The sequence below is a fragment of the Schistocerca nitens genome, chromosome 6 (genome assembly GCF_023898315.1).
Source record: "Schistocerca nitens isolate TAMUIC-IGC-003100 chromosome 6, iqSchNite1.1, whole genome shotgun sequence".
Taxonomy (NCBI): domain Eukaryota; kingdom Metazoa; phylum Arthropoda; class Insecta; order Orthoptera; family Acrididae; genus Schistocerca; species Schistocerca nitens.
This window is the reverse complement of record NC_064619.1, coordinates 756,504,304-756,523,062: the sequence shown is the minus strand read 5'-3', so window position 1 is coordinate 756,523,062 and position 18,759 is coordinate 756,504,304.

Below are 18,759 nucleotides of genomic sequence, written 5' to 3'. Positions count from 1 at the left end.
GCCTCTTAGTTTTAATTCCGATGCAATTTCTGTGTTTCATCGTCGATGGGAAGGTCCAAGGGATGCAGTAAACCTGCAGAGGTCCATCGGAATGTAAAACTGGTGACACAGGAACGCTCAAAGCATAGACCCTAAGAAGACTCAGTTTTCTTGTACTTAAGTCTACATTGTGTCTCTTATATTGAATTCCGATGCAATTTTTGTGTTTCATCGTTTATGGGAAGGTCCAATGGATACAGTAAACCTGAAGAGGTGCATCGGAATGTAAAACTGGTGACACAGGAAACGCTCAAAACATAGACCCTAAAAAGACTCAGTTTTCTTGTACTTAAGTCTACATTGTGTATCTTATATTGAATTCCGATGCAATTTTTGTGTTTCATCGTTTATGGGAAGGTCCAAGGGATGCAGTAAACCTGCAGAGGTCAATCGCAATGTAAAACTGGTGACACAGGAAACGCTCAAAACATAGACCCTAAGAAGACTCAGTTTTCTTGTACTTAAGTCGGCATTGTGTCTCTTATATTTAATTCCGATGCCATATCTGTTTTTCAACTTCACTGTGAAGGTCGAAGGGATACAGTAAACCTGCAGAGGTGCATCGTAATATAAAACTGGCGACACAGGAAACGCTCAAAACATAGACAGTAGGAAGACTCAGTCTTCCTGTACTTAAGTCGGCATTGTGTCTCTTAGATCTAATTCCGATGCAATTTCTGTGTTTCATCGTCGATGGGGAGGTCCAACGGATACAGAAAACCTGCAGAGGTCCATCGGAATGTAAAACCGGTGACACAGGAAACGCTCAAAACATAGACCCTAAGAAGACTCAGTTTTCTTGTACTTAAGTCGGCATTGTGACTCTTATATTTAATTCCGATGCAATTTCTGTGTTTCATCGTCACTGGGAAGGTCCAATGGATACAGTAAACCTGCAGAGGTGCATCGGAATGTAAAACTGGTGACACAGGAAACGCTTAAATCATAGACCCTAAGAAGACTCAGTTTTCTAGTACATAAGTCGGCATTGTGTCTCTTATATTTAATTCCGATGCAATTTCTGTGTTTCATCGTCACTGGGAAGGTCCAATGGATACAGTAAACCTGCAGAGGTGCATCGGAATGTAAAACTGGTGACACAAGAAACGCTCAAAACATAGACGGTAGGAGGACCCAGTCTTCGTGTACTTAAGTCGGCATTGTGTCTCTTATATTTAAATCCGATGCAATTTCTGCGTTTCATCGTTAATGGAAGGTCCAATGGATACAGTAAACCTGCAGAGGTGCATCGGAATGTAAAACCGGTGACACAGGAAACGCTCAAAACGTAGACAGTAGGAAGACTCAGTCTTCCTGTACTTAAGTCGACATTGGGCCTCTTAGTTTTAATTCCGATGCAATTTCTGTGTTTCATCGTCGATGGGAAGGTTCAAGGGATGCAGTAAACCTGCAGAGGTCCATCGGAATGTAAAACTGGTGACACAGGAACGCTCAAAGCATAGACCCTAAGAAGACTCAGTTTTCTTGTACTTAAGTCTACATTGTGTCTCTTATATTGAATTCCGATGCAATTTTTGTGTTTCATCGTTTATGGGAGGGTCCAATGGATACAGTAAACCTGAAGAGCTGCATCGGAATGTAAAACTGGTGACACAGGAAACGCTCAAAACATAGACCCTAAAAAGACTCAGTTTTCTTGTACTTAAGTCTACATTGTGTTTCTTATATTGAATTCCGATGCAATTTTTGTGTTTCATCGTTTATGGGAAGGTCCAAGGGATGCAGTAAACCTGCAGAGGTCCATCGGAATGTAAAACTGGTGACACAGGAAACGCTCAAAACATAGACCCTAAGAAGACTCAGTTTTCTTGTACTTAAGTCGGCATTGTGTCTCTTATATTTAATTCCGATGCCATATCTGTTTTTCAACTTCACTGTGAAGGTCGAAGGGATACAGTAAACCTGCAGAGGTGCATCGTAATGTAAAACTGGTGACACAGGAAACGCTCACAACATAGACAGTAGGAAGACTCAGTCTTCCTGTACTTAAGTCGACATTGTGTCTCTGATCTAATTCCGATGCAATTTCTGTGTTTCATCGTCGATGTGGAGGTCCAACGGATACAGAAAACCTGCAGAGGTCCATCGGATTGTAAAACCGGTGACACAGGAAACGCTCAAAACATAGACCCTAAGAAGACTCAGTTTTCTTGTACTTAAGTCGGCATTGTGTCTCTTATATTTAATTCCGATGCAATTTCTGTGTTTCATCGTCACTGGGAAGGTCCAATGGATACAGTAAACCTGCAGAGGTGCATCGGAATGTAAAACGGGTGACACAAGAAACGCTCAAAACATAGACCCTAAGGTGACTGACTTTTGTAGTACTTAAGGCGGCATTGTGTCTCTTATAATTAATTCCGATGCAATTTCTGTGTTTCATCGTCTCTGTGAAGATCCAATGGATACAGTAAACCTGCAGAAGTGCATCGGAATGTAAAACTGGTGACACAGGAAACGCTCAAAACATAGACAGTAGGAAGACTCAGTCTTCCTGTACTTAAGTCGGCATTGTGTCTCTTATATTTATTTCCGATGCACTTTCTGTGTTTCATCGTCACTGTGAAGGTCGAATGGATACAGTAAACCTGCAGAGGTGCATCGGAATGAAAAACTGGTGACACAGGAAACGCTCAAAACATAGACAGTAGGAAAACTCAGTCTTCCTGTACTTAGGTCTGCATTGTGTCTCGTATATTTAAATCCGATGCAATTTCTGTGTTTCAACGTCAATGGGAAGGTCCAATGGATACAGTAAACCTGCAGGGGTGCATCGGAATGTAAAACTGGTGACACAGGAAACGCTCAAAACATAGACAGTAGGAAGACTCAGTGTTTTTGTACTTAAGTCGGCATTGTGTCTCATATTTAATTCCGATGCAATTTCTGTGTTTCATCGTCAATGGGAAGGTCCAAGGAATACAGTAAACCTGCAGAGTTGCATCGGAATGTAAAACTGATTACACAGGAAACGCTGAAAACATAGACAGTATAAAGACTCAGTCTTCCTGTACTTAAATCGGCATTGTGTCTCTTATATTTAATTCCGATGCAATATCTGTGTTTCATCGTCACTGTGAAGGTCCAAGGAATACAGTAAACCTGCAGAGGTGCATCGGAATGTAAAACTGGTGACACAGGAAACGCTCAATACATAGACCCTAAGAAGACTCAGGTTTCTTGTACTTAAGTCGGCATTGTGACTCTTATATTTAATTCCGATGCAATTTCTGTGTTCCATCGTCACTGGGAAGGTCCAATGGATACAGTAAACCTGCAGAGGTGCATCGGAATGAAACTGGTGTTACAGGAAACGCTCAAAACATAGACAGTAGGAAGACTCAGTCTTCCTGTACTTCAGTCGGCATTGTGTCTCTTAGATCTAATTCCGATGCAATTTCTGTGTTTCATCGTCGATGGGGAGGTCCAAGGGATACAGAAAACCTGCAGAGGTCCATCGGAATGTAAAACTGGTGAATGAGGAAACGCTCAAAACGTAGACAGTAGGAAGACTCAGACTTCCTGTACTTAAGTCGACATTGTGTCTCTTAGATCTAATTCCGATGCAATTTCTGTGTTTCATCGTCGATGGGGAGGTCCAAGGGATACAGAAAACCTGCAGCGGTCCATCGGAATGTAAAACCGGTGACACAGGAAACGCTCAAAACATAGACCCTAAGAAGAGTCAGTTTTCTTGTACTTAAGTCGGCATTGTGTCTCTTATATTTAATTCCGATGCAATTTCTGTGTTTCACCGTCACTGGGAAGGTCCAATGGATACAGTAAACCTGAAGAGGTGCATCGGAAAGTAAAACTGGTGACACAGGAAACGCTCAAAACATAGACCCTAAGAAGACTCAGTTTTCTTGTACTTAAGTCTACAATGTGTCTCTTATATTTTAATCCGATGCAATTTCTGTGTTTCATCGTCGATGGGAAGGTCCAAGGGATGCAGTAAACCTGCAGAGGTCCATCGCAATGTGAAACTGGTGACACAGGAAACGCTCAAAACATAGACCCTAAGGAGACTCAGTTTTCTTGTACTTAAGTCGGCATTGTGCCTCTTATATTTAATTCCGATGCAATATCTGTTTTTCAACTTCACTGTGAAGGTCGAAGGGATACAGTAAACCTGCAGAGGTGCATCGGAATGTATGACTGGTGACACAGGAAACGCTCAAAACATAGTCAGTAGGAAGACTCAGTCTTCCTGTACTTAAGTCGGCATTGTGTCTCTTATATTTAAATCCGATGCAATTTTAGTGTTTCATCGTCAATGGGAAGGTCCAATGGATATAGTAAACCTGCAGGGGTGCATCGGAATGTAAAATTGGTGACACAGGAAACGCTCAAAACATAGACAGTAGGAAGACTCAGTCTTCCTGTACTTAAGTCGGCATTGTGTCTCTTATATTTATTTCCGATGCAATTTCTGTGTTTCATCGTCACTGTGAAGGTCGAATGGATACAGTAAACCTGCAGAGGTGCATCGGAATGAAAAACTGGTGACACAGGAAACGCTCAAAACATAGACAGTAGGAAAACTCAGTCTTCCTGTACTTAAGTCTGCATTGTGTCTCATATATTGAAATCCGATGCAATTTCTGTGTTTCAACGTCAATGGGAAGGTCCAATGGATACAGTAAACCTGCAGGGGTGCATCGGAATGTAAAACTGGTGACACAGGAAACGCTCAAAACATAGACAGTAGGAAGACAGAGTCTTCCTGTACTTAAGTCGGCTTTGAGTCTCTTATATTTAAATGCGATGCAATTTCTGTGTTTCATCGTCAATGGGAAGGTCCAATGGATACAGTAAACCTGAAGAGGTGCATCGGAAAGTAAAACTGGTGACACAGGAAACGCTCAAAACATAGACCCTAAGAAGACTCAGTTTTCTTGTACTTAAGTCGGCATTGTGACTCTTATATTTAATTCCGATGCAATTTCTGTGTTCCATCGTCACTGGGAAGGTCCAATGGATACAGTAAACCTGCAGAGGTGCATCGGAATGAAACTGGTGTTACAGGAAACGCTCAAAACATAGACAGTAGGAAGACTCAGTCTTCCTGTACTTCAGTCGGCATTGTGTCTCGTATATTTAAATCCGATGCAATTCCTGTGTTTCATCGTCAATGGGAAGGTCTAAGGGATGCAGTAAACCGGCAGAGGTCCATCGGAATGTAAAACTGGTGACACAGGAAACGCTCAAAACATAGACCCTAAGAAGACTCAGTTTTCTTGTACTTAAGTCAGCATTGTGTCTCTTATATTTAATTCCGATGCAATATCTGTTTTTCAACTTCACTGTGAAGGTCGAAGGGATACAGTAAACCTGCAGAGGTGCATCGGAATGTAAAACTGGTGACACAGGAAACGCTCAAAACATAGACAGTAGGAAGACAGAGTCTTCCTGTACTTAAGTCGGCTTTGAGTCTCTTATATTTAAATGCGATGCAATTTCTGTGTTTCATCGTCAATGGGAAGGTCCAATGGATACAGTAAACCTGCAGAGGTGCATCGGAATGTAAAACTGGTGAATGAGGAAACGCTCAAAACGTAGACAGTAGGAAGACTCAGACTTCCTGTACTTAAGTCGACATTGTGTCTCTTAGATCTAATTCCGATGCAATTTCTGTGTTTCATCGTCGATGGGGAGGTCCAAGGGATACAGAAAACCTGCAGAGGTCCATCGGAATGTAGAACCGGTGACACAGGAAACGCTCAAAACATAGACCCTAAGAAGAGTCAGTTTTCTTGTACTTAAGTCGGCATTGTGTCTCTTATATTTAATTCCGATGCAATTTCTGTGTTTCACCGTCACTGGGAAGGTCCAATGGATACAGTAAACCTGAAGAGGTGCATCGGAAAGTAAAACTGGTGACACAGGAAACGCTCAAAACATAGACCCTAAGAAGACTCAGTTTTCTTGTACTTAAGTCCACAATGTGTCTCTTATATTTTAATCCGATGCAATTTCTGTGTTTCATCGTCGATGGGAAGGTCCAAGGGATGCAGTAAACCTGCAGAGGTCCATCGCAATGTGAAACTGGTGACACAGGAAACGCTCAAAACATAGACCCTAAGGAGACCCAGTTTTCTTGTACTTAAGTCGGCATTGTGCCTCTTATATTTAATTCCGATGCAATATCTGTTTTTCAACTTCACTGTGAAGGTCGAAGGGATACAGTAAACCTGCAGAGGTGCATCGGAATGTATGACTGGTGACACAGGAAACGCTCAAAACATAGTCAGTAGGAAGACTCAGTCTTCCTGTACTTAAGTCGGCATTGTGTCTCTTATATTTAAATCCGATGCAATTTCAGTGTTTCATCGTCAATGGGAAGGTCCAATGGATATAGTAAACCTGCAGGGGTGCATCGGAATGTAAAACTGGTGACACAGGAAACGCTCAAAACATAGACAGTAGGAAGACTCAGTCTTTTTGTACTTAAGTCGGCATTGTGTCTCATATTTAATTCCGATGCAATTTCTGTGTTTCATCGTCAATGGGAAGGTCCAAGGAATACAGTAAACCTGCAGAGTTGCATTGGAATGTAAAACTGATTACACAGGAAACGCCGAAAACATAGACAGTATAAAGACTCAGTCTTCCTGTACTTAAATCGGCATTGTGTCTCTTATATTTAATTCCGATGCAATATCTGTGTTTCATCGTCACTGTGAAGGTCCAAGGAATACAGTAAACCGGCAGAGGTGCATCGGAATGTAAAACTGGTGACACAGGAAACGCTCAAAACATAGACCCTAAGAAGACTCAGTTTTCTTGTACTTAAGTCGGCATTGTGACTCTTATATTCAATTCCGATGCAATTTCTGTGTTCCATCGTCACTGGGAAGGTCCAATGGATACAGTAAACCTGCAGAGGTGCATCGGAATGTAAAACTGGTGTTACAGGAAACGCTCAAACCAAGACAGTAGGAAGACTCAGTCTTCCTGTACTTAAGTCGGCATTGTGTCTCGTATATTTAAATCCGATGCAATTTCTGTGTTTCATCGTCAATAGGAATGTCCAAGGGATGCAGTAAACCTGCAGAGGTCCATCGGAATGTAAAACTGGTGACACAGGAAACGCTCAAAACATAGAACCTGAGAAGACTCAGTTTTCTTGTACTTAAGTCGGCATTGTGTCTCTTATATTTAATTCCGATGCAATATCTGTTTTTCAACTTCACTGTGAAGGTCGAAGGGATACAGTAAACCTGCAGAGGTGCATCGGAATGTAAAACTGGTGACACAGGAAACGTTCAAAACATAGACAGTAGGAAGACTCAGTCTTCCTGTACTTAAGTCGGCATTGTGTCTCTTATATTTAAATCCGATGCAATTTCTGTGTTTCATCGTCAATGGGAAGGTCCAATGGATACAGTAAACCTGCAGAGGTGCATCGGAATGTAAGACTGGTGACAGAGGAAACGCTCAAAACGTAGACAGTAGGAAGACTCAGTCTTCCTGTACTTAAGTCGACATTGTGTCTCTTAGATCTAATTCCGATGCAATTTCTGTGTTTCATCGTTGATGGGGAGGTCCAAGGGATACAGAAAACCTGCTGAGGTCCATCGGAATGTAAAACCGGTGACACAGGAAACGCTCAAAACATAGACCCTAAGAAGACTCAGTTTTCTTGTACTTAAGTCTACATTGTGTCTCTTATATTTAAATCCGATGCAATTTCTGTGTCTCATCGTCGATGGGAAGGTCCAAGGGATGCAGTAGACCTGCAGAGGTCCATCGGAATGTAAAACTGGTGACACAGGAAAAGCTCAAAACATAGACCCTAGGAAGACTCAGTTTTCTTGTACTTATGTCGGCATTGTGTCTCTTATATTTAATTCCGATGCAATATCTGTTTTTCAACTTCACTGTGAAGGTTGAAGGGATACAGTAAACCTGGAGAGGTGCATCGGAATGTAAAACTGGTTACACAGGAAACGCTCAAAACATAGTCAGTAGGAAGACTCAGTCTTCCTGTACTTAAGTCGGCATTGTGTCTCTTATATGTAAATGCGATGCAATTTCTGTGTTTCATCGTCAATGGGAAGGTCCAATGGATACAGTAAACCTGCAGAGGTGCATCGGAATGTAAAACGGGTGACACAGGAAACGCTCAAAACATAGACCCTAAGGAGGCTCAGTTTTGTAGTACTTAAGGCGGCATTGTGTCTCTTATATTTAAATCCGATGCAATTTCTGTGTTTCATCGTCACTGTGAAGGTCGAATGGATACAGTAAACCTGCAGAGGTGCATCAGAAAGAAAATATGGTGACACATGGAAACGCTCAAAACATAGACAGTAGGAAGACTCAGTCTTCCTGTACTTAAGTCGGCATTGTGTCTCTTATATTTAAATCCGATGCAATTTCTGTGTTTCATCGTCAATGGGAAGGTCCAATGGATACAGTAAACTGCAGGGGTGCATCGGAATGTTAAACTGGTGACACAGGAAACGCTCAAAACATAGACAGTAGGAAGACTCAGTCTTTCTGTACTTAAGTCGGCATTTTGTCTCATATTTAATTCCGATCCAGTTTCTGTGTTTCATCGTCAATGGGAAGGTCCAATGAATACAGTAAACCTGCAGAGTTGCATCGGAATGTAAAACTGATTACACAGGAGACGCTGAAATCATAGACAGTATAAAGACTCAGTCTTCCTGTACTTAAATCGGCATTGTGTCTCTTATATTTAATTCCGTTGCAATTTCTGTGTTTCATCGTCACTGTGAAGGTCCAATGGATACAGTAAACTGCAGAGGTGCATCGGAATGTAAAACTGGTGACACAGGAAACGCTCAAATCATAGACCCTAGGAAGACTCAGTTTTCTTGTACTTAAGTCGGCATTGTGACTCTTATATTCAATTCCGATGCAATTTCTGTGTTCCATCGTCACTGGGAAGGTCCAATGGATACAGTAAACCTGCAGAGGTGCATCGGAATGTAAAACTGGTGTTACAGGAAACGCTCAAAACATAGACAGTAGGAAGACTCAGTCTTCCTGTACTGAAGTCGGCATTGTGTCTCTTATATTTAAATCCGGTGCAATATCTGTGTTTCATCGTCAATGGGAAGGTCCAATGGATACAGTAAACCTGCAGAGGTGCATCGGAATGTAAAACTGGTGACACAGGAAACGCTCAAAACGTAGACAGTAGGAAGACTCAGTCTTCCTGTACTTAAGTCGACATTGGGTCTCTTAGATCTAATTCCGATGCAATTTCTGTGTTTCATCGTCGATGGGGAGGTCCAAGGGATACAGAAAACCTGCAGAGGTCCATCGGAATGTAAAACTGGTGACACAGGAAATGCTCAAAACATAGACCCTAAGAAGACTCAGTTTTCTTGTACTTAAGTCGGCATTGTGTCTCTTATATTTAATTCCGATGCAATATCTGTTCTTCAACTTCACTGTGTAGGTCGAAGGGATGCAGTAAACCTGCCGAGGTGCATCGGAATGTAAAACTGGTGACACAGGAAACGCTCAAAACATAGACAGTAGGAAGACTCAGTCTTCCTGTACTTAAGTCGGCATTGTGTCTCTTATATTTCAATCCGATGCAATTTCTGTGTTTCATCGTCAATGGGAAGGTCCAATGGATACAGTAAACCTGCAGAGGTGCATCGGAATGTAAAACTGGTGGCACAGGTAACGCTCAAACCGTATACAGTAGGAAGACTCAGTCTTCCTGTACTTAAGTCGACATTGTGTCTCTTAGATCTAATTCCGATGCAATTTCTGTGTTTCATCGTCGATGGGGAGGTCCAAGGGATACAGAAAATCTGCAGAGGTCCATTGGAATGTAAAACCGGTGACACAGGAAACGCTCAAAACATAGACCCTAAGGAGACTCAGTTTTCTTGTACTTAAGTCGGCATTGTGTCTCTTATATTTAATTCCGATGCAATTTCTGTGTTTCATCGTCACTGGGAAGGTCCAACGGAAACAGTAAACCTGCAGAGGTTCATCGGAATGTAAAACGGGTGACACAGGAAACGCTCAAAACATAGACCCTAAGGAGACTCAGTTTTGTAGTACTTAAGGCGGCATTGTGTCTCTTATATTTAATTCCGATGCAATTTCTGTGTTTCATCGTCACTGTGAAGGTCCAATGGATATAGTAAACCTACAGAAGTGCATCGGAATGTAAAACTGGTGACACAGGAAACATTCAAAACATAGACCCCAAGATTACTCAGTTTTCTTGTACTTAAGTCGGCATTGTGTCTCTTATATTTAATTCCGGTGCAATTTCTGTGTTTCATCGTCACTGTGAAGGTCGAATGGATACAGTAAACTTGCAGAGGTGCATCGGAATGAAAAACTGGTGACACAGGAAACGCTCAAAACATAGACAGTAGGAAGACTCAGTCTTCCTGTACTTAAGTCGCCATTGTGTCTTTTATATTTAAATCCGATGCAATTTCTGTGTTTCATCGTCAATGGGAAGGTCCAATGGATACAGTAAACCTGCAGGGGTGCATCGGAATGTAAAAAGGTGACACAGGAAACGCTCAAAACATAGACAGTAAGAAGACTCAGTCTTTCTGTACTTAAGTCGGCATTGTGTCTCATATTTAATGCCGAGGCAACTTCTGTGTTTCATTGTCAATGGGAAGGTCCAAGGAATACAGTAAACCTGCAGAGTTGCATCGGAATGTAAAGCTGATTCCACAGGAAACGCTGAAAACATAGACAGTATAAAGACTCAGTCTTCCTGTACTTAAATCGGCATTGTGTCTCTTGTATTTAATTCCGATGCAATATCTGTGTTTCATCGTCACTGTTAAGGTCCAAGGAATACAGTAAACCTGCAGAGGTGCATCGGAATGTAAAACTGGTGACACAGGAAACGCTCAAAACATAGACACTAAGAAGACTCAGTTTTCTTGTACTTAAGTCAGCATTGTGTCTCTTATATTTAATTCCGATGCAATTTCTGTGTTTCATCGTCACTGGGAAGGTCCAATGGATACAGTAAACCTGCAGAGGTGCATCGGAATGTAAAATTGGTGACACAGGAAACGCTTAAATCATAGACCCTAAGAAGACTCAGTTTTCTAGTACATAAGTCGGCATTGTGTCTCTTATATTTAATTCCGATGCAATTTCTGTGTTTCATCGTCACTGGGAAGGTCCAATGGATACAGTAAACCTGCAGAGGTGCATCGGAATGTAAAACTGGTGACACAGGAAACGCTCAAAACATAGACAGTAGGAGGACCCAGTCTTCGTGTACTTAAGTCGCTATTGTGTCTCTTATATTTAAATCCGATGCAATTTATGTGTTTCATCGTAAATGGAAGGTCCAATGGATACAGTAAACCTGCAGAGGTGCATCGGAATGTAAAACTTGTGACACAGGAAACGCTCAAAACGTAGACAGTTGGAAGACTCAGTCTTCCTGTACTTAAGTCGACATTGGGCCTCTTAGTTTTAATTCCGATGCAATTTCTGTGTTTCATCGTCGATGGGAAGGTCCAACGGATACAGAAAACCTGCAGAGGTGCATCGGAATGTAAAACGGGTGACACAGGAAACGCTCAAAACATAGACCCTAAGGAGACTCAGTTTTGTAGTACTTAAGGCGGCATTGTGTTTCTTATAATTAATTCCGATGCAATTTCTGTGTTTCATCGTCTCTGTGAAGGTCCAATGGATACAGTAAACCTGCAGAGGTGCATCGGAATGTAATACTGGTGACACAGGAAACGCTCAAAACATAGACAGTAGGAAGACTCAGTCTTCCTGTATTTAAGTCGGCATTGTGTCTCTTATATTTATTTCCGATGCAATTTCTGTGTTTCATCGTCACAGTGAAGGTCGAATGGATGCAGTAAACCTGCAGAGGTGCATCGGAATGAAAAACTGGTGACACAGGAAACGCTCAAAACATAGACAGTAGGAAGACTCAGTCTTCCTGTACTTAAGTCGGCATTGTGTCTCTTATATTTAAATCCGATGCAATTTCAGTGTTTCATCGTCAATGGGAAGGTCCAATGGATACAGTAAACCTGCAGGGGTGCATCGGAATGTAAAACCGGTGACACAGGAAACACTCAAAACATAGACCCAAAGAAGAGTCAGTTTTCTTGTACTTAAGTCGGCATTGTGTCTCTTATATTTAATTCCGATGCAATTTCTGTGTTTCACCGTCACTGGGATAGTCCAATGGATACAGTAAACCTGAAGAGGTGCATCGGAAAGTAAAACTGGTGACACAGGAAACGCTCAAAACATAGACCCTAAGAAGACTCAGTTTTCTTGTACTTAAGTCTACATTGTGTCTCTTATATTTAAATCCGATGCAATTTCTGTGTTTCATCGTCGATGGGAAGGTCCAAGGGATGCAGTAAACCTGCAGAGGTCCATCGCAATGTAAAACTGGTGACACAGGAAAAGCTCAAAACATAGACCCTAAGAAGACTCAGTTTTCTTGTACTTAAGTCGGCATTGTGTCTCTTATTTTTAATTCCGATGCAATATCTGTTTTTCAACTTCACTGTGAAGGTCGAAGGGATACAGTAAACCTGCAGAGGTGCATCGGAATGTAAAACTGGTGACACAGGAAACGCTCAAAACATAGTCAGTAGGAAGACTCAGTCTTCCTGTACTTAAGTCGGCATTGTGTCTCTTATATTTAAATCCGATGCAATTTCAGTGTTTCATCGTCAATGGGAAGGTCCAATGGATATAGTAAACCTGCAGGGGTGCATCGGAATGTAAAACTGGTGACACAGGAAACGCTCAAAACATAGACAGTAGGAAGACTCAGTCTTTTTGTACTTAAGTCGGCATTGTGTCTCATATTTAATTCCGATGCAATTTCTGTGTTTCATCGTCAATGGGAAGGTCCAAGGAATACAGTAAACCTGCAGAGTTGCATTGGAATGTAAAACTGATTACACAGGAAACGCTGAAAACATAGACAGTATAAAGACTCAGTCTTCCTGTACTTAAATCGGCATTGTGTCTCTTATATTTAATTCCGATGCAATATCTGTGTTTCATCGTCACTGTGAAGGTCCAAGGAATACAGTAAAGCTGCAGAGGTGCATCGGAATGTAAAACTGGTGACACAGGAAACGCTCAAAACAAAGACCCTAAGAAGACTCAGTTTTCTTGTACTTAAGTCGGCATTGTGACTCTTATATTTAATTCCGATGCAATTTCTGTGTTCCATCGTCACTGGGAAGGTCCAATGGATACAGTAAACCTGCAGAGGTGCATCGGAATGTAAAACTGGTGTTACAGGAAACGCTCAAATCATAGACAGTAGGAAGACTCAGTCTTCCTGTACTTAAGTCGGCATTGTGTCTCTTATATTTAAATCCGATGCAATTTCAGTGTTTCATCGTCAATGGGAAGGTCCAATGGATACAGTAAACCTGCAGGGGTGCATCGGAATGTAAAACTGGTGACACAGGAATCGCTCAAAGCATAGACAGTAGGAAGACTCAGACTTTCTGTACTTAAGTCGGCATTGTGTCTCATATTTAATTCCGATGAAATTTCTGTGTTTCATCGTCAATGGGAAGGTCCAAGGAATACAGTAAACCTGCAGAGTTGCATCGGAATGTAAAACTGATTACACAGGAAACGCTGAAAACATCGACAGTATAAAGACTCAGTCTTCCTGTACTTACATCGGCATTGTGTCTCTTATATTTAAATCCGATGCAATATCTGTGCTTCATCGTCACTGTGAAGGTCCAAGTGATACAGTAAACCTGCAGAGGTGCATCGGAATGTAAAACTGGTGACACAGGAAACGCTCAAAACATAGACAGTAGGAAGACTCAGTCTACCTGTACTTAAGTCTGCATTGTGTCTCTTATATTTAAATCCGATGCAATTTCTGTGTTTCATCGTCAATGGGAAGGTCCAATGGATACAGTAAACCTGCAGAGGTGCATCGGAATGTAAAACTGGTGATACAGGAAACGCTCAAAACATAGACAGTGGGAAGACTCAGTCTTCCTGACTTAAGGCGACATTTTGTCTCTTACATTTAATTCCGATGAAATTTCTGTGTTTCATCGTCAATGGGATGGTCCAAGGGATACAGTGAACCTGCAGAGGTGCATCGGAATGTAAACCTGGTGACACAGGAAACGCTCAATACATAGACAGTAGGAAGACACAGTCTTCCTGTACTTAAGTCGGCATTGTGTCTCTTATGTTTAATTCCAAAGCAATTTCTGTGTTTCATCGTCACTGTGAAGGTCCAATCGATACAGTAAAACTGCAGAGGTGCATCGGAATGTAAAACTGGTGACACAGAAAACGCTCAAATCATAGACAGTAGGAAGACTCAGTCTTCCTGTACTTAAGTAGGCATTCTGTCTCTTATATTTAATTCCGATTCAATTTCTGTGTTTCAACGTCGATGGGAATGTCGAAGGGATACAGTAAACCTGCAGAGGTGCATCGGAATGTAAAACTGATGACACAGGAAACGCTCAAAACATAGACAGTAGGAAGACTCAGCCTTCCTGTACTTAAGTAGGCATTGTGTCTCTTATATTTAAATCCGATGCAATTTTTGCGTTTCATCGTCAATGGGAAGGTCCAATGGATACAGTAAACCTGCAGAGGTGCATCGGAATGTAAAACTGGTGACACAGAAAAAGCTCAAAACATAGACCCAAGGAAGACTCAGTTTTCTTGTACTTAAGTCGGCATTGTGTCTCTTATATCTCATTCCGATGCAATTTCTGTGTTTCATCGTCACTGTGAAGGTCGAATGGATGCAGTAAACCTGCAGAGATGCATCGGAATGTAAAACTGATGACACAGGAAACGCTCAAAGCATAGACAGTAGGAAGACTCAGCCTTCCTGTACTTAAGTCGGCATTGTGCCTCTTATATTTAAATCCGATTCAATTTCTGCGTTTCATCAGCAATAGGAAGGTCCAATGGATACAGTACACCTGCAAAGGTGCATCGGAATGTAAAACTGGTGACAGAGGAAACGCTCAAAAACATAGACAGTAGGAAGACACAGTCTTCCTGTACTTAAGTCGGCATTGTGTCTATTATATTTAATTCCAAAGCAAATTCTGTGTTTCATCGTCACTGTGAAGGCGCAATGGATACAGTAAACCTGCAGAGGTGCATCGGAATGTAAAACTGGTGACACAGGAAACGCTCAAAACGTAGACAGTAGGAAGACTCAGTCTTCCTGTACTTAAGTCGACATTGTGTCTCTTAGATTTAATTCCGATGCAATTTCTGTGTTTCATCGTCAATGGGGAGGTCCAAGGGATACAGTAAACCTGCAGAGGTCAATCGGAATGTAAAACTGGTGACACAGGAAACGCTCAAAGCATAGACCATAAGAGGACTCAGTTTTCTTGTACTTAAGTCGGCATTGTGTCTCTTATATTTAATTCCGATGCAATATCTGTTTTTCATAGTCACTGTGAAGGTCGAAGGGATACAGTAAACCTGCAGAGGTGCATCGGAATGTAAAACTGGTGACACAGGAAACGCTCAAAACGTAGACTGTAGGAATACTCAGGCTTCCTGTACTTAAGTCGACATTGTGACTCTTAGATCTAATTCCGATGCAATTTCTGTGTTTCATCGTCGATGGGAAGGTCCAAGGGATACAGTAAACCTGCAGAGGTCCATCAGAATGTAAAACTGATTACACAGGAAACGCTGAAAACATCGACAGTATAAAGACTCAGTCTTCCTGTACTTACATCGGCATTGTGTCTCTTATATTTAATTCCGATGCAATATCTGTGTTTCATCGCCACTGTGAAGGTCCAAGTGATACAGTAAACCTGCAGAGGTGCATCGGTATGTAAAACTGGTGACACAGGAAACGCTTAATACATAGACAGTAGGAAGGCTCAGTCTTCCTGTACTTAAGTCGGCATTGTGTCTCTTATATTTAAATCCGATGCAATTTCTGTGTTTCATCGTCGATGGAAGGTCCAAGGGATACAGTAAACCTGCAGAGGTGCATCGGAATGTAAAACTGGTGACACAGGAAACGCTCAAAACATAGACAGTAGGAAGACTCAGTCTACCTGTACTTAAGTCTGCATTGTGTCTCTTATATTTAAATCCGATGCAATTTCTGTGTTTCATCGTCAATGGGAAGGTCCAATGGATACAGTAAACCTGCAGAGGTGCATCGGAATGTAAAACTGGTGATACAGGAAACGCTCAAAACATAGACAGTGGGAAGACTCAGTCTTCCTGACTTAAGGCGGCATTGTGTCTCTTACATTTAATTCCGATGAAATTTCTGTGTTTCATCGTCAATGGGATGGTCCAAGGGATACAGTGAACCTGCAGAGGTGCATCGGAATGTAAACCTGGTGACACAGGCAACGTTCAATACATAGACAGTAGGAAGACACAGTCTTCCTGTACTTAAGTCGGCATTGTGTCTCTTATGTTTAATTCCAAAGCAATTTCTGTGTTTCATCGTCACTGTGAAGGTCCAGTGGATACAATAAACCTGCAGAGGTGCATCGGAATGTTAAACTGGTGACACAGGAAAAGCTCAAAACATAGACAGTAGGAAGACTCAGTCTTCCTGCACTTAAGTCGGCATTGTGTCTCTTATATTTAATTCCGATGCAATTTCTGTGTTTCATCGTCCATGGGAAGGTCCAAGGAATACAGTAAACCTGCAGAGGTGCATCGGAATGTAAAACTGATTACACAGGAAACGCTGAGAACATAGACAGTAGGAAGACTCAGTCTTCCTGTACTTAAGTCGGCATTGTGTCTTTTATATTTAATTCCGATGCAATTTCTGTGTTTCATCGTCACTGTGAAGGTCCAAGGGATACAGTAAACCTGCAGAGGTGCATCGGAATGTAAAACTGGTGACACAGGAGACGCTCAAAACATAGACAGTAGGAAGACTCAGTCTTCCTTTACTTAAGTCGGCATTGTGTCTCTTATATTTAAATCCGATGCAATTTCTGTGTTTCATCGTCATTGGGAAGGTCCAATGGATACAGTAAACCTGCAGAGGTGCATCGGAATGTAAAACTGGTGACACAGGATACGCTCAAAACGTAGACAGTAGGAAGACTCAGTTTTCCTGTACTTAAGTCGGCATTGTGTCTCTTATATTTAATTCCGATGCAATTTCTGTGTTTCATCGTCACTGTGAAGGTCGAATGGATACAGTAATCCTGCAGAGGATCATCGGAATGTAAAACTGGTGACGCAGAAACGCTCAAAACATAGACCCTAGGAAGACTCAGTTTTGTAGTACTTAAGTCGGCATTGTGTCTCTTATATTTAATTCCGATGCAATTTCTGTGTTTCATCGTCACTGTGAAGGTCCAATGGATACAGTAAACCTGCAGAGGTGCATCGGAATGTAAAACTGGTGACAAAGGAAACGCTCAAAACAAAGGCAGTAGAAAGACTCCGTCTTCCTGTACTTAAGTCGGCATTGTGTCTCTTATATTTAATTCCTATCCAATTTCTGTGTTTCATCGTAATGGGAAGGTCCAAGGGATACAGTAAAGCTGCAGAGGTGCATCGGAGTGTAAAACTGATGACACAGGAAACCCTCAAAACATAGACAGTAGGAAGACTTCCTGTACTTAAGTAGGCATTGTGTCTCTTATATTTAAATCCGATGCAATTTGTGTGATTCATCGTCACTGTGAACGTCGAATGGATGCAGTAAACCTGCAGAGGTGCATCGGAATGTAAAATTGGGGACACAGGAGACGCTCAAAACATAGACCCTAAGAAGACTCAGTCTTCCTGCACTTAAGTCGGCATTGTGTCTCTTATATTTAATTCCGATGCAATTTCTGTGTTTCATCGTCCATGGGAAGGTCCAAGGAATACAGTAAACCTGCAGAGGTGCATCGGAATGTAAAACTGATTACACAGGAAACGCTGAGAACATAGACAGTAGGAAGACTCAGTCTTCCTGTACTTAAGTCGGCTTTGTGTCTTTTATATTTAATTCCGATGCAATTTCTGTGTTTCATCGTCACTGTGAAGGTCCAAGGGATACAGTAAACCTGCAGAGGTGCATCGGAATGTAAAACTGGTGACACAGGAGACGCTCAAAACATAGACAGTAGGAAGACTCAGTCTTCCTTTACTTAAGTCGGCATTGTGTCTCTTATATTTAAATCCGATGCAATTTCTGTGTTTCATCGTCATTGGGAAGGTCCAATGGATACAGTAAACCTGCAGAGGTGCATCGGAATGTAAAACTGGTGACACAGGATACGCTCAAAACGTAGGCAGTAGGAAGACTCAGTTTTCCTGTACTTAAGTCGGCATTGTGTCTCTTATATTTAATTCCGATGCAATTTCTGTGTTTCATCGTCACAGTGAAAGTCGAATGGATAGAGTAAACCTGCAGAGGTGCATCGGAATGTAAACCTGGTGACACAGGAAACGCTCAATACATAGACAGTAGGAAGACACAGTCTTCCTGTACTTAAGTCGGCATTGTATCTCTTATATTTAATTCCAAAGCAATTTCTGTGTTTCATCGTCACTGTGAAGGTCCAATGGATACAGTAAACCTGCAGAGGTGCATCGGAATGTAAAACTGGTGACACAGAAAACGCTCAAAACATAGACAGTAGGAAGACTCAGTCTTCCTGTACTTAAGTAGGCATTCTGTCTCTTATATTTAATTCCGATGCAATTTCTGCGTTTCATCGTCAA